We start from the raw sequence: 14,747 nt of genomic DNA, 5'->3' as shown, positions 1-14,747 counted from the left end.
TAGCTTTTCACCCTAGCTGCACATCGTTTACATACTTTAGAACCTTCATGTTTCCTCCTAATAACAAGTTGGGCAGATGAATGTCTCCATAGGTCAATGCTGTGATCATGATGCATGTCATGGAGAAATGGTTTGTCCAGCTGGTCATCTGATGATACTCATTTACAACGTATGAGGGCCAAAGACAACCACACAAGCTGTGAAGGGTTTGAGATGAGAGTCAGGCGGATTGTGTGTGATTGTCTACTGGGGGACACAGGAGATGTGTAAAACAAGCACATTTTAATGCTGTCTTGTTAAAAGTGGAGATGAATGTATGTCTTGAGGGTTTTTTTGGTTACTTTAGGTTAGGTTACTTTGGGTAGTACGCCTGGTTACTGCGGTTCCTTTGGTCAGTCTGGGCTTCAAAATGGCCATGCTGCTGGTTCTGCACTTTCATTTCTTGTTGCCAGGTGCATTTTTAGGCAAGTGGAAGACCTAAGTTTTTGTAGACACAGGGCAGGTGAAAGAGTTGGCTGTAGTGTAACAGTTCCGTTGGTCTTAGTTGGTATATTTGGCACACAGTTGTCATTCTATGCAATAAGGAAGGTCACAGTTGCAGGCAGAAATAATTTCAGCTGAACATGATATCCTAAGGCTGGATAAGGCTGGGTAACAGGACTTTTGCCTAGAAGCTCCCCAAGGCAACAGGGTCTCAAACACAACAGTGTGAAATCATTTTTCCTTTTCCTTGTAACTAAGCACAGGCCTTTACAAAATTGGTGTGGCTTACTGGAAATAGAAGTGCAAAAGGGGAAAACAAGGGACTGCATTGATTTGACTTTGTTTCTAGGTGCTGAGGACCACTATCATGCGGGGAAGTCGATAGGAAAAGCAGTGACACTTGTGGCGTGTTCTGAGCCTGCCCATCGCTCTTGCCTCGATGGTGGGGAAACGAGGCAGGAGGATCCTTTGTGGGGACAACGAATTTCCTGGCTGTGTCTGGGATCCACAGAGAAGAGCCATCAGCTGCAGGAGGGAGGGAGCTGAGCACGGAGATAGCACAGTCTTCTGGTGGCTCTAAAGCACTGTGATAAATCCCCATCGCATCACTGCGTGGAAGAGAAGTGAGAGGTTCAGGCATGCCATGGAGGGAAGTAGAGAAGCCTGGGTTCGTTCCTAGGTGTGCCTGTGTATTGCTGGTTGCCCGCTGGATTTCCCTGCTTTGGGAGAACACTGAGCTCCAAGCTGTGGATGGAGTAAGAGGCTGGAAGAGCGACATGACTGCTTGCTAAGTTTCAAGGTGTGAAATGTATGTGCATACGAGAGAGGCACCACGTGACCTGAGTAGGGGATCACCGTTGTGCTCTTCCCAAGGTACTCTGCCGGCTTGTGAGCGGAGATAAACAACTGTATGTTTATAGGCGGCAGCCTATCCTTAGGCCTTGGAAGTCTGGGCAAAGTGTGAGAAAGCAAGCTGGAGCATGGTTCCCAGTGGCGTGTGGAGCCCTCGATGTCATTAAGAGGAGGACAGAATGCCTTCTTAGTTCTTTGGGGAACTGAAAGCTCTTGTGTCAAGTCGAAAGCACTGTCTCAGTGGACCCGTGAAGTCAGAGGCAATGCAGTTCAGTGAGCGCTGCCCCCGCTTAGAACTGTATTCTAAATACATAAAGAAAGAAAGAAAGAAAGCTGTTGTTCATGGAAGATGCATGGTTCAGTTTTCCATCTCTTCTAGCCTTTGTAGGGTGGGAAACGAGTGATGGCTGTCCCTGTTCCTGGAGTTTGCCAGCACTTGAGAAGGGCCTAGAGAACTGTCACGCACGTCTCTCCCATTCTCCTCAGGCCTGCAACAGATACTGTCTGTAGGGCTTTTGTGGTTTCTTGGTTTTGTTTTTTTGATGGGAGGTCCCATGTCAGTGAAGGCTTCTGAACGCCTGCCTCTCTGTGGGAATGCTGTCACGCTGGCATCTTCTGCATGCCTCCAGCTTTACTGTGTTGATGTGACCAACAATGTATGAATGCAGTATGTACTCAGGAACCTGAGAGCAGTGGTAGGCTAGTTGTTTGGTATGAGATCTGGGTGGAAGGTGGAAGTAGTGAGAACTCACACAGCTATTTTATACCAGGAGCGCTTAGGCCACGTTTGTAGTGCGTAATGTCTTGTTATTCCTCTCACGACCTTTAGCTTGCAGTACAGCTTTTCCTGTGGCTGGTAATTATTTGGAAGAGGTACTTCCCTAACAAAATACCCTATAGCCCATATACCATAAGTCTTACTTATGGTCAAAGGCATGTTATGCTCTTTATAAATATATGTAGAGAGCTTGCACGCTTCCAGAGGTGATGCTACCACATGGCAAGGAGTGTGGTATGCATAGTATGGTGTGTCGTGAAAAAAGAAGGCGACACATGGATTCCAGGGAATGTGAGGTTTCTTGACGGGTAAAAGCCATGCGGCTTCCACGTGGTAAACAGGACTGCATTTGTGCAGGGCTCTGAGGCTGCAAAGTGTGAGGCTTCATACATCCTTGGGGAACAGTCAGGGCTGGCGTTGCCAGAAACTGAGATCACCAGTGTGCTTTATCAGTAGGTCCACGTGCTCATGACCACAATAATGTAGTGATGGGGTGGGAAACAGGAACAAGCACAGTGGGGTCTGTGCCTAAACTCAACGGCTGCAAAGCATTGCGAGAAATGCCATTTGGGGTCACTGCGCTGAGGAGAATGGAGAGGCTGAGGTGTGGAAGAGATGAGAATGGAGTCACGTGTGTCTATGGCTGTGCCGAGAAAGCCACCTGCGAGTCCTTATGACTGCATGGTCTGCATAAGACGTGTTCCTCAGCCAGGAGTGACAGAAGAGTGAATTTGGTGTATCAGAAAGCAGTGTGTGTTTGCAAAATTGGAAGTAGGACTTGCTGAAGCCAGAGGCCTTTCCTAGGCCTTCCTGAGAGCTGTTCGCTGCTTGCTGGAATACCCTTGGCCCGGGACAAGGGAGTTCCGGTTGTAAGAACTGTTTCCCAGGGGTTGGAGCTTTCAGCTCTAAAACGGGTCTCTATTCCAAACAGACGCCTCTTTGTCAAATGTGGGGAACCACCCTGGTGCTCATACAAAATATGTTCTGCTCTCTCTTAAATGGAGACACAGTATCATTTGTTTGCAGATTACAGCCTATTCGTAGGCCAGACAAGTATGGGCGAAGTGCTACAAGCCTCACTAGAGCACGGCAGGTTAGAGAACCGTTGTCATCATTATGGCAGGACACCTACTAGGGGAAGCTAAATGCTTTGATGGTGAATCCCTTCAGGGCATCAGACACTCCCTGCAGGCTGACAGACTGTAGATTAGGGCTCGGCCTTGAAAGCGAGTTACCTTACAGAGGAGATGTGTTCCAGTTTTGCAACGCTTTCAGACACGGAACTCTCGAGGCCGAGGTGCTAAAGGAGCACCTGGCTATGCCCCTGAATCAAAGAGCGGCGTGTGAACCTTGCAGGAAATGCCGATTCCAGCAGGACGCGGGCGTGCACATGTTTGTGCGATGCATGCTGTGCTGGATAAATAAGGTCGAAGGGGATGGCTTTCGCTATGCCGCTGATAGGCGGCTTTCCTCATCCCCGCCCAAACCAAATATATCTACAGCATATCTTTATCACGATACCACCTTTGGCGCCAACAGCTGAAACCGCAGCTCTGACTTACCGAAGCCGATCCCAGAGAAGACGACTGATCGCTTCCCCGAGGCCACGGTCTGTGACAGCACGGGCTGGCACACGGTAACGCCTGGAGGCTGCTACGGAGCAGCTCTTGGATGATGAGCTCCCTTAGGGAGAGCGCGGCCGCAGCATGGAGCTTTCGCGGGGCCCTGGGCTGCTGCGGGCGAGCTGCAGTGGCGGCGCGGGGACTCCGGGTGCCGCTGTTGCCCGATGCTGCGCCGCAGCCAGAGCCAGAGCCAGAGCCGGAGCCGGAGCCGGAGCCGGAGCCGGAGCTGCCGCAGCCTCTCGCGGGGCGGCTGCTCGCTCGCACAGCGCCCGCCTCGGAGTCGGGAGAGCAGAGCGGAGCAGAGCACGGGAGAGCAGAGCGGAGCAGAGTGGAGCAGAGGCGGCTGGCTCTCGCCGCGCCGGTTGATCTGCGAGCCAGCTGCGGGGGATCTGCAGAGCAGCACAGCGCCGGAGGACGGGAGGAGAGGCGCAGCGAAGGCGGCGAGCGGCGGGGATGGGAGCGAGGCAGGCAGCGCAGCGCCGGGCTGCAGCCAGGCACGTCGCGCTGCTGGCCGTGCTGCTGCCGGTGTGCTGCCGGGCGGCGCCGGAGCGGCTGCGCTACGCGATTGCCGAGGAAACGGGCAGCGGCTCCGTGGTGGGGCCGCTGGCGCGGGACCTGGGGCTCAGCCCGGCAGAGCTGCCGGCACGGCAGCTGCGCCTGGTCTCGGCGGCTAAACGGCAGCTGAAATACTTCGCCGTGAGCGCGGAGAACGGGCACCTGTACGTGAGCGAGAGGCTGGACCGGGAGGAGATGTGCGGCGACTCTGCGTCCTGCTCGGTCAGCTTCGAGGCGGTGGTGCAGAACCCGCTCAACGTTTTCCACGTCGACGTGGCCATCCAGGACATCAACGACAACTCGCCGGTCTTCAGCAAGGCTGCTCTCGATCTGGAGATCGGTGAATGGACTGTTCCGGGTGCGCGATTTCCGCTGGAGATGGCGCAAGATCCGGATGTAGGAAGCAACTCGCTGCTCAGCTACCAGCTCACTCAAAACCCGTCCTTCTCGCTGGCAGTGGCGGAGACGCCAAGCGGCAAGAGGCAGCCCGAGCTGGTGTTAGCAGCAGCTTTGGATCGCGAGAAGCAGAGCTCCTTTCAGATGGTGCTGACGGCGGTGGACGGCGGGGCTCCAGCGAGGTCGGGGACTGTGCAGCTTCGCATCAGCGTGACAGACGCCAATGACAACGCGCCCGTGTTCAGCAAAAGCGCCTACGAGGCGCGAGTGCGGGAGAACCTGCCGGCGGGGTCTCTGGTGCTGCAAGTGCGAGCCACGGATGCGGACGCGGGCTCCAACGGCCGAGTGTCGTACGCCTTCAGCAACGTGCCGGAGGCTGTCCGCGCTGTCTTCAGCATAGACAGCGACAGCGGCGCCATCCGAAATGAAGGGACTCTGGATTTCGAGGAGAGGCATGAGTACACGTTCGGAGTGGAAGCGAGGGACGGCGGCGGGCTCCGCGGCCACTGCCAGGTACACGTAGAGATCACAGACGAGAACGACAACGCGCCCGAGATCACGACGTTGTCGGTGTCGAGCCCGGTGCCCGAGGACTCGCCGCCCGGCACCGTCGTGGCCGTCGTGAACGTGCACGACGCGGACTCTGGCGACAACGGGAAGGTGCGGTGCGAGCTGGAGGGCGAGTCGCCGTTCGCGATCGTGGCGTCGTCGGGCAGCTCCTACAAGGTGGTGACGGCGAGCGCGCTGGACAGGGAGCGGGCGGCCGAGCACAACGTGACGGTGCTCGCCAGCGACCGGGGCAGCCCGGCGCTCTGCAGCCGCGCGGCGCTGGCGCTGGCCGTGTCGGACGTGAACGACAACGCGCCGGTGTTCGAGGAAGCCGCCTACAGCGCCTACGTGGCGGAGAACAACGCGGCGGGCGCGGCGGTGCTGCGCGTGCGCGCGCGGGACGCGGACGCGGGCGCCAACGGGCGCGTGAGCTACTGGCTGGTGGGCGGCAGCGCGGGCGAGGCGGCGGCGGCGGCGCCCTACGTGTCGGTGGAGGCGCGGAGCGGCGCGCTGTACGCGCAGCGCTCCTTCGACTACGAGCAGTGCCGCGAGTTCGCCGTGGAGGTGAGGGCGCAGGACGGCGGGTCGCCGGCGCGGAGCTCGACGGCGACGGTGCGCGTCTTCGTGGTGGACCTCAACGACAACGCGCCGCAGGTGCTGTGGCCGGCGCCGGCGTCCTCGTCGTCGTCGGCGGCGGCGGGGAGCCCGGTCGCGGGCCCGTTCGAGGTGGTGCCGCGGTCGGCCGAGGCCGGCTACCTGGTGGCCAAGGTGGTGGCGGTGGACGCGGACTCGGGGCGCAACGCGTGGCTATCGTACGAGCTGGTGCAGGCGACGGAGCCGGCGCTGTTCGGGCTGGGGCTGCACAGCGGCGAGGTGCGCACGGCGCGGGCCGTGTCGGAGCGCGACGCGGCGAGGCAGCGCCTGGTGGTGGCGGTGAAGGACCACGGGCAGCCGGCGCTGTCGGCCACGGCCACGCTGCACGTGGTGCTGGCCGAGAGCTTGCAGGAGGCGCTGCCGGCGCTGAGCGAGCGGGCGGCGGGCGGCGAGTCGCCGGCGGATTTGCAGTTCTACCTGGTGCTGGCGCTGGCGCTGCTCTCCGCCTTGTTCGTGCTGAGCGTGGCGCTGGCCGTGGCGGCGCGGGTGCGCCGCGCCGGGCCGCCCGCCGTGCTGCGCTGCCTGGGCGCCGAGCGGCTCTCCGTGGCCGGCGCCGCCTTCCCGGCCGACTTCTGCGAGGGCACCTTGCCCTACTCCTACAACCTGTGCGTGGCCCCGGGCCGCGCCGTGGCGGAGTGCGCTTTGCTGCCGGCCCCGCTCGCCAGCCGGGCCGTCGAGGATCTTCTCAGCGGGGACCCGCCCGGGATGCTGACGCCGAGCAGCAGCCGTGCCCCGGCGGAGCCGCCGCCGGACCCCGACGCAGTGCAGGTCTGTAAGCCGACCCAGCCGTCTTCTCGCACCCTTCCTTCTCTTCTTACCACCTGTATTCGTTCATTTATGGTTTTGTTAATCTTTAGCAACATTCATGCTTCTCCACGGTTATATTTGAATATTGAATCCGAAAGAGGGGTGCCTGTTGAAGTGAATGAATGAATGAATGAATGAATGAAGCAATACTATAAGGCCTTCTTTTTAAGAGCAGCAAGTGCTTTCGTAGGGTTCTTTGGATAACTTTTTCGGAAATATACCGAGGAGAATGCCGCAGGGAGCTGATGGGGGATACTTGTCATTTTATAAGCTATCTTAGAAATTAGTTACGTAGATGTCCGTTGCCACACTGAATGACATGGGTGTTTGCATACCCAGTCACGGCAGTCTTGCAGCTCGTGAAATATCATGTAAGTCATACTTCAGGCAACACTGCTTTTCCCTCCTCCAAATTATAGCGGGATTTTAATGAGAGACCGGCGGTAGACCCGCCATCGGACCCCGATGCACTGTAGGTCTGTAAGCGTCTCAAACCTCTCAATCTTTGTTTGACTTCAGACCATTTTTTTCTTTATTTTCTATTTGTCTGTTGTAATGGGAAAATAGAATCCCCCTTTTATGAAAGGAGGAGATAATACTTTTCCCTCTTTGCCTAAAAGGAGGAAGTGAACAAAGGTGCTCTTCGGGTCATCAGAAATGACACGTTTAGGCTCAGTTGAAAGGTTCTGGCCATGCTATTTGTCCCGTATAATATAGCGTACGTTAGTACCTGTGAATGTGGTTCCTCATTGTCTATGATGAGGTCTAGTGATTCTGCACTTGGGGACTGGGAAAATGTGATTAACATTTTGTGCCGAAGAGGGTGGGTTTTGTTTTTTTTTAATGATCTCTTTTTCCCCAAAAAGATGTATTTGCACGTGATTGATCGTGTTGAACACGAAAGAAATGTTTTATGTTGTTTCGGTAATGTATCTCCAAATGAAATGTGAGCGCGTGTCCGTGAATGGGGCGACAAAAGAGTGCCTCCGGGGTTGGCAAGAGCCTAACTTCCCTTCTGAAGCAAGAAATGAGTGTCGCCGTCTAACCGTCCAGCTTTTGGTGCGGAAACAGTGGAACTGGGGAGTGGGGGGACACGTTGTTTCTGTACGGACATGATTTCTCTGCGTTCTTTGTTCGGCTGTTTCTTAAGGCTTTTTCCATCCATGGTGGTAGTGCTCCGTCACTTTTGCTGGTCGTCGCTGTGTCTTTTATATGCAGGTGCAGGTAAAGGGAGACGTTGTTGTATAGCCGATGGTAATGATGCTATTTCTCCTACGGTCTGTAATGGGTACGTAATAAATTTAATTGTTAGAGATAGCGTGGTACTGTGGCAAACGTAAAGATACTTTCACCGTGTATGAATCTTTCTAGTCTGTCTGAGCGGAACGTGTGGTTTCATTGAATACTTTTACGTTCCAATAGTAATTAGGGGATAGGAAAGGGAGATATGCTATTTTAAGGTTATAGACTTTGTATTTTTGTAGTGGTGCAGGAAAGCAGAAAACGAAAGGATTATTTTTAAATGAATGCTATCTTTGTTTGATCTGACGTTGGATTAATAGCATTTGTTATGGATTAATTATACTTTTTCTTTTATTTCCTACTTTAATGTCTTTGTCTAACGAGACATCTTGGCTTCTTATGACCGATTTTTCCAACAAATGAGTCCAAAAAAAAAATCCCCTTAGCTTGTTGTCGTATCTTCGGCCCCTTCAACGGATTTTCCTTTTTTTTTTTTTTTTTTTTTTTTGATTGCTTGTGCAGTTTCGTTTCTCCTCGGGGGAGTCGTTATTTGCCAGGGGAATTAATTTCCTCGTCACTCGAGGTGGCTTCTTTTGTGTCGCAGCCTGTCGGTGAAGCCGGCCTTTTTGACTGCGTTTTATTTTTCCCCCCTGAAAGGTAGTGTCTAAGCGAGCAATATGTGTACTATTGCGTTGGCTCGCTAATATTGGAGTAGCTTGCAGGGGTACTGAAAATTCTCCCTCATGAAGTCTTATTGTACTTTGGAAGGTCTATGCAAGGACAAAAAGAGGAGAAACAGGAAGGTGTCTTTAAATGTGTCTGCCTGTGTTATGTATGTGTACGCATATATATAAAGGGTGAGCACCCAGGATTCTGGCTAGTCAGCAGGACATCACGCGTATACGAGTGATTTGCTAATTATGATTTACTATTAAAAAAGATGGTGTTTCCATCTTTACCAAGAGAAACGGACTTCCGCTTGTTTGGAGATGGAGACATCTTTTGATTGGATCGATTTTAATTTCTTGTTTTTCTCTGTCCAGTGTCTTCATATATGGAAGTATGTTTGCAGGGAAGGGCTGTGTCTTCTCGTTCTCCTACATACAGATATGATAAAAGAACATCGCATTATAGGAAAAGCAAAGTTTAGCAACATGTAGCTATTAATATCGATACGGGCGGAATGGGTTACTTCTGTTCTAGCAAGAGAAAACCAGAAAACCCCGAAATTATCTCATTAAGAGTTGTCATAGTTATACATGCTGGAATGTCTCCCTCAAGTTCTGGTGATGCTACGGGTATGCTCAGAAGCATTTCGGTTTCCTTGTTTTATTCTATATTATTCTTAAACAACTGCTTACCAACCCCCCATCAGTGTTTGTCATATGTTAGTTTCCTCTCTTCTTTATAACAATCAAATAAACTTCCTACTTTAAAAGAGGAGAGGATACATTTAGGTCTGGATTTCCTTAAGTACTTTTCTTCTTTCTTTTTGTTTAAAGACAAGATTTGAACAAATGACTTCAGTCAGGAGTTACAAGGTTAACTTTTGGAAACACAGAATACAGCATTTAAATGTGGTTACTGGAAAAGTAGACATATCCTCCGCTGATGGAACCACTTCTTTCGAGTTTACCCAGAGTCCCATTCAGCTGACTCAGGACAGATCTGTTTCTTTCATGACGGTTTTTATTTGCCTCATAATTTGCAAACCGCATGGCTATCCCCCCCCGCCCCGCGCCCTTAACATCATGTTTAAGTAAAGATGCTGTTAGTTTCTCTAATTTAACGGTCTTTCCTGCCTTCTAATTGTACCTTCAGGAAGACTATTTCTCACTGTCTTGTGATTAGTCTCCTTAGCAGTACACGTTATTAATCACTTTTCACACAGAAGCCTCCTTCTATTGGCATATCCAATTCGCTTGTTATTTCCTCTAAACAACCCTCTAGTAGTTCATTCTGTTTGTGTTTACTGTTTGAGAGCAACCTTTTGAATTGAATTTCAGACCGCATCTGTCCCTTTTCTGTCCTATACCGATGGATTCGCCTGTACCCTACAGGATCTATGGGCTCTTATTTACGTCAGTTAATGTATTAAAAATTGGATATTAAATTACCGGTCTACTTAAATTTACAAGTCTACAACCTTTTCTTTCTGTTATGCTACCGACTCTTTTGCTACGTTTAAAGATACTAGGGAGTCACACTGGTAAAAGCTAATAGTGTATATGACAACAGCCACAAAGACCACATATCCGCTTTCGCGAGCAAAACAGTCTTGGCTCGAGGAATTTTACTTAATCTGTTACCAATTAACACCAGTTTTTAATCACTGGTTCGGGTATTGAGAAAAAAAAAAGGGGGGGGGCCGGTTGGAAGCCACCTGGGGAAAATAAACACTTGGGGAAACACCTTTCCTCCCCTTCCTCAGGCTCAGCTTCAGTGAGACACCCCTCGACCCCGCTTGCTACTCGCATCGTCCCTTGTTTTCGCCGCGCGTTATACCCAGTCCCTCGCAGTCGCATCGGTGAGGCGACGTGCGGCGCATGCCCCGCTTAGTAAGGTTATAAAAATGGTCGGAAAAGGGGGAGAGATGAAATAAAATTCACAGCAGCCTCCGATGTGTGGGTGAAAACAAAAGTGAAAGGCAGGTTTTGGAGATAAGAAAGACCGCTGATGGAAGGAATTAGCAATTACAAAGGCTAAGGCAACGAACAACAAAAGGATCGAGTAGGTGGAGGTGTCCTCTGAAGCGCTTGTCTCGGACATCGAAGCCTCTGCCGGGAGAGCAATCATCTGCTATCAGTGCAATTCAGGTCTGTAAGCCTGCGTATTCCTCTGACTCTAAGTACAGCACATGTAACTTTTTTCTGTTATGGGTTTTCCTGGAAAGGAATGGCCCCCTTTAACTGAATGAACGCAGTAACAATATATTTCTCGTAGGTTAATAGCTGTAAATGTTTTCAGAAGTTCCTCCTTTTAGTTTCCAGTAATGCATTTATACCTCAACTGATCAGTGTAGACTGCTCAACTGATAAGGACGGTGGAAATTTGTAATACAGATATTGCTTCCTATATTGATTGAGACGGGTACTGAGGCACCCAACTAGGACAGCCTATCAGTTCACGAAATATCACGTAATTAATTTCCTCCATACTACTTTCCTTCCTGCGACCTCCGTTTTAGGGAGGATCTTCCTTGTTAGGATTTACCATTAGTCGGGATTTCGGAAATTAATGCGATTGGTAGCGTTCCCGTATCAGGCTGTCTTGACTTGCAAGAAGGTATCCACCCGTATCAGAGGAGCTCATTGGCGCTCCTTGCTTCTCGCTGTACGCTCGAAGGGGTGAAATGTTTCCTTTCGGAACTGGGCTCCCAGGGATGCTTTCAGATGTGTGTGAAAGGTTTCCTTTCCCGTTTGAAGTGAAGCCATGGGAACGGTTTCGTTCCCTCGATATGTTGCAGTCTGCAGCAGCTGGTCGCAGTTGTGCTTAGGGAGGGAGGTGGAAGCTGATCTCTTTTGCTCCCCTTGAAACACCTCTTATCTTGGCAAGCGTCCGCAAATGGCCAACTCTCTGAACTTCAGTGTGTGCTGCCGTTGTCAGCTCTCCCTCGAGAGGGGAGATGTGAAGACAAACACTTAGACGAAAGGGTTATCTCTGGCGAGTCGTTGCTTGTGTGGTCCTTTTCCGCCTCTGATGGGGTAAGCTGCTGAGACACTGGAAAGGAGAAGAATTTACGTCTTGAGCAAAACATTGCGCAGTGGCAAATCCGTTGTAAAGGACGGCAGCTGGACGTGTTTCTTCTGCCCTTGACGTCTGAGTCTGGATCTCCGTTACTCAGGGTCCATGTGTTCTGTTCCAGAGAGGAGTGGCTGCTGGGGGTTGCTCAGGAGGAGGGATGAGTGGAGGTGGTCTGCACAAATGTCTCCGTTTATAGTGGAAGAGGTCTACATCCCCCCCACCCCCCAAAAAAAAAACCCCCCAGCCCTACAGAGTGATAAAATGAAGCTGTCATTTCACAATCGATTCGGTTTTAGGTGACCATTCGTCGCTGGAAAACTGAGGAAAAAGAATTTAAGCGCTGCTATAAGAAATAACTCTGCGATCTGTCGTGCAGATTCTGCTTTTGGACTAATGATAAGGGATAGATAATATTTAAAGGTAGTAATATAATATATAATTTTACTTTACATAAATCGTGGGAAGCATTTTATTTTTGCCATGCAGTAAAAGTTACACACGCAAGTCAGCCTTCTTTCTTGGATGGTCACCTTCAGGAAAAGAAAGGTTTATGTCATATGCTCCAGAGAAGATAACAGCTTGGGAGGAACGAATGCAGAAAATATTCTCTATACGCTAAATATGTTTTCTCAAGCATAACTTTTTTTCCGCCCCTATAGTGCGGGATAGTGGTGGAAAACGCAGCGAGCGGGAGGCTGGGGTGAAAATTGTGGCTGCAGTTCTCGGCGGAGGCTGCGGGCGCCGCTGCTCACCAAGGAGGAGAGGAGGGAGCGGAGCGCTGCTGTGGTGCGCCTTGGTGGCGGCGTGGGAGCTGGCGTGGGGGCAGCTGCGCTACTCGGTGCCCGAGGAGCTGCAGAAGGGCTCCTTCGTGGGCGACGTGGCCAAGGACCTGGGGCTGGAGCTGGCGGCGCTCCGCCACCGCGGCGTGCGGATTATGCAGGAAGGCAGAGTCCAACATTTTGCTCTCAGTTTGCAGAATGGTAATTTATACGTCAGCGAAAGGGTGGACAGAGAGAAAAAATGTGGTCGGATTCCTAAGTGCCTCTTAAAAATGGAATTCTTTGTCCAGGAGCAAGTGAAAGTTTACGCGGTTCTAGCTGAAATCAGCGATATTAATGACAACGTGCCGAGCTTCCAGGTTGCGGAATTAGAGTTAAAAATGAGTGAAACAATATTCGCCGGGTCGCGGTTTCTTCTGCCGGAAGCACAAGCCCCGGATGTGGGAATCGCTGCTATCCAGAGCTCCACCCACAGCGGCGATGAGCATTTCAGTCTGGATGTGGAATGAGGATCTGATGGCACAGTATTCGCTGAACTCGTGCTAGAAAAAATGCTGGACAGAGAAGAAAAGGATATTCATGATCTCATCCTCACAGACACTGACTGAGGGGATCTTCAGCGATCGGGAACTGCACGAATCAGGGTAATTGTTGAGGATGCAAACGACAGCGCGCCTGTCTTTATCAAAGCTGTTTATGAAGTAGAAGTGTTCGAGAACGTGCCTATAAGCTCTGTGTTAGCTACTGTGCAGGCTATAGACCTGGATGATGGGATAAACTCAGAGGTAATGTACTCTTTCAGAAAAATGTCGGGAAAGGCATTAAATGTTTTGCACTTGACGATAAAATAGGGGAAATATCAGCGAAAGGGTACCCGGACTTAAGACTGCGAGAAATTTGAAATAGAAGTGCAAGCTCGCGATGGTAGAAGGTTGTCTAGTCGCGCCAAGGTTTTGTTGAAGCTCACGGATGTAAACGATAACCCTGCAGAAGTCGCCCCCACGTCTCTAATTGTCTCAGTCGCGGAAGACTCCCCGGAAGGAACAGTCATCGCAGTCTTCAAAGTACGGGACATAGACTCTGGAGAGATCGGGGAGGTCGGGCTGTCCCTCCCAGACACGCTCCCTTTCCGTCCTTTGAGGACTACTACAGCGTGGTGACAGCGAGAGAGCTGGACCGCGGGAGGTGCCGGAGTACAACGTGACGGTGCGGGCGACGGACGTTGTGGAGCACAATTCTGTGCTGCAGCACGGTCTCGAGGTTGAAAAGACAAATCACGCGTTTGCTGAAGTCTGCGCTGTAACCCGCCTCCCGGCTACTAAAGAGCCTGAAGTAACGGGTACTTTGGTGCAATGTGGTGCAAGCTCTGCTCTCTGCCTTCCGCGGGCCCTGGACCTCTCTTTCTGGGGAGTGTGTTTGATCTTCTGAACAATTGCTTTGATGCTGTATATCCGTGCCCAAGCTGTGTATTTCTTTGATGGTGTATATCCGAGTTCAATGACCGTCGCGGGCTATCGGCGCCTACAGCAGCAGTGGCCCTGGGCATGCAAAGGCGCCTGCAAGTCAGCGAGGTGCGGCTCCAGAGCTCCGCTTGTGCTTCGCGGCGTGCTGGAGCGAAGGAGCCGTGTGAGCGCGTGGGCTCCGAAGACGGCTGTAACTAGAATGGCAACGGTAGGACGTTACCTGCAGAGGTCCAGACGGGTGCTCTTTAGAAACGTGCCTGACGTTGAAGGTGCCGGGAGGTTGAGAGGAGGGGGCAGCACAGAGACACAGGGGTTCCTTGGGGAAGGTGTTCTTGGGAGCGCCACGAGTTGGGCATTGGGTGTTGAAAAGCGTCGGGGGAGGGGGGGGGGTCACCCCGGGAGAGAGTGGGGAGGCCCCGATGAAAAAGCGTGTGCAAGTCCTGAGGCTGAGGAGAGTTCCCGGCTGCTCGGAACTTGTGTGTCCCGTGTGTTGCAGTTGACAAATACTTAAATACGTTTTACTATGGTTACCACGCGATGAAGTCCGGCAGCCGTTTCCTGTAGTCGTGTGCCTTATAGTAGTCCTGTGTTATAATATAGAGGATGGTTACAGAAAGCAACGCTTGCATTTCCCCCCCGCCCCTCCCCTCGAAACGGCCACGCTGTTTTTGCAGCTTGTCCTGTGCAGGTTCCTGTTGCTCCTAAAAGCCTTTCCCATCATGGGAAAGCCCTACCATGCCATTTCTCCAGCGTTGCTCAAGTCTTTGAATGTTCCTAGAAGTTCGTTGGAATCTGATGCTAGCCTGCGGTGTATGATGGGGTG

The 14,747-nt window shown here is 51.8% G+C and overlaps 1 protein-coding gene and 1 pseudogene across 1 annotated transcript in view; both read left to right on the top strand.

The window, feature by feature from the left end:
- The window catches only part of LOC106488064 (protocadherin gamma-C5), a 230,036-nt gene that overhangs the window by 96,527 nt on the left and 118,762 nt on the right, over positions 1-14,747 (top strand). The gene's annotated exons all lie outside the window — the stretch shown is intronic.
- On the top strand, positions 4,189-6,822 carry LOC136993368 (protocadherin gamma-B5 pseudogene; annotated as a pseudogene).

Source organism: Apteryx mantelli, chromosome 14, assembly GCF_036417845.1.
Source record: "Apteryx mantelli isolate bAptMan1 chromosome 14, bAptMan1.hap1, whole genome shotgun sequence".
Classification (NCBI taxonomy): domain Eukaryota; kingdom Metazoa; phylum Chordata; class Aves; order Apterygiformes; family Apterygidae; genus Apteryx; species Apteryx mantelli.
The sequence above is the reverse complement of the archived record's forward strand: the minus strand, read 5'-3'. Positions and strand labels throughout refer to the sequence as shown.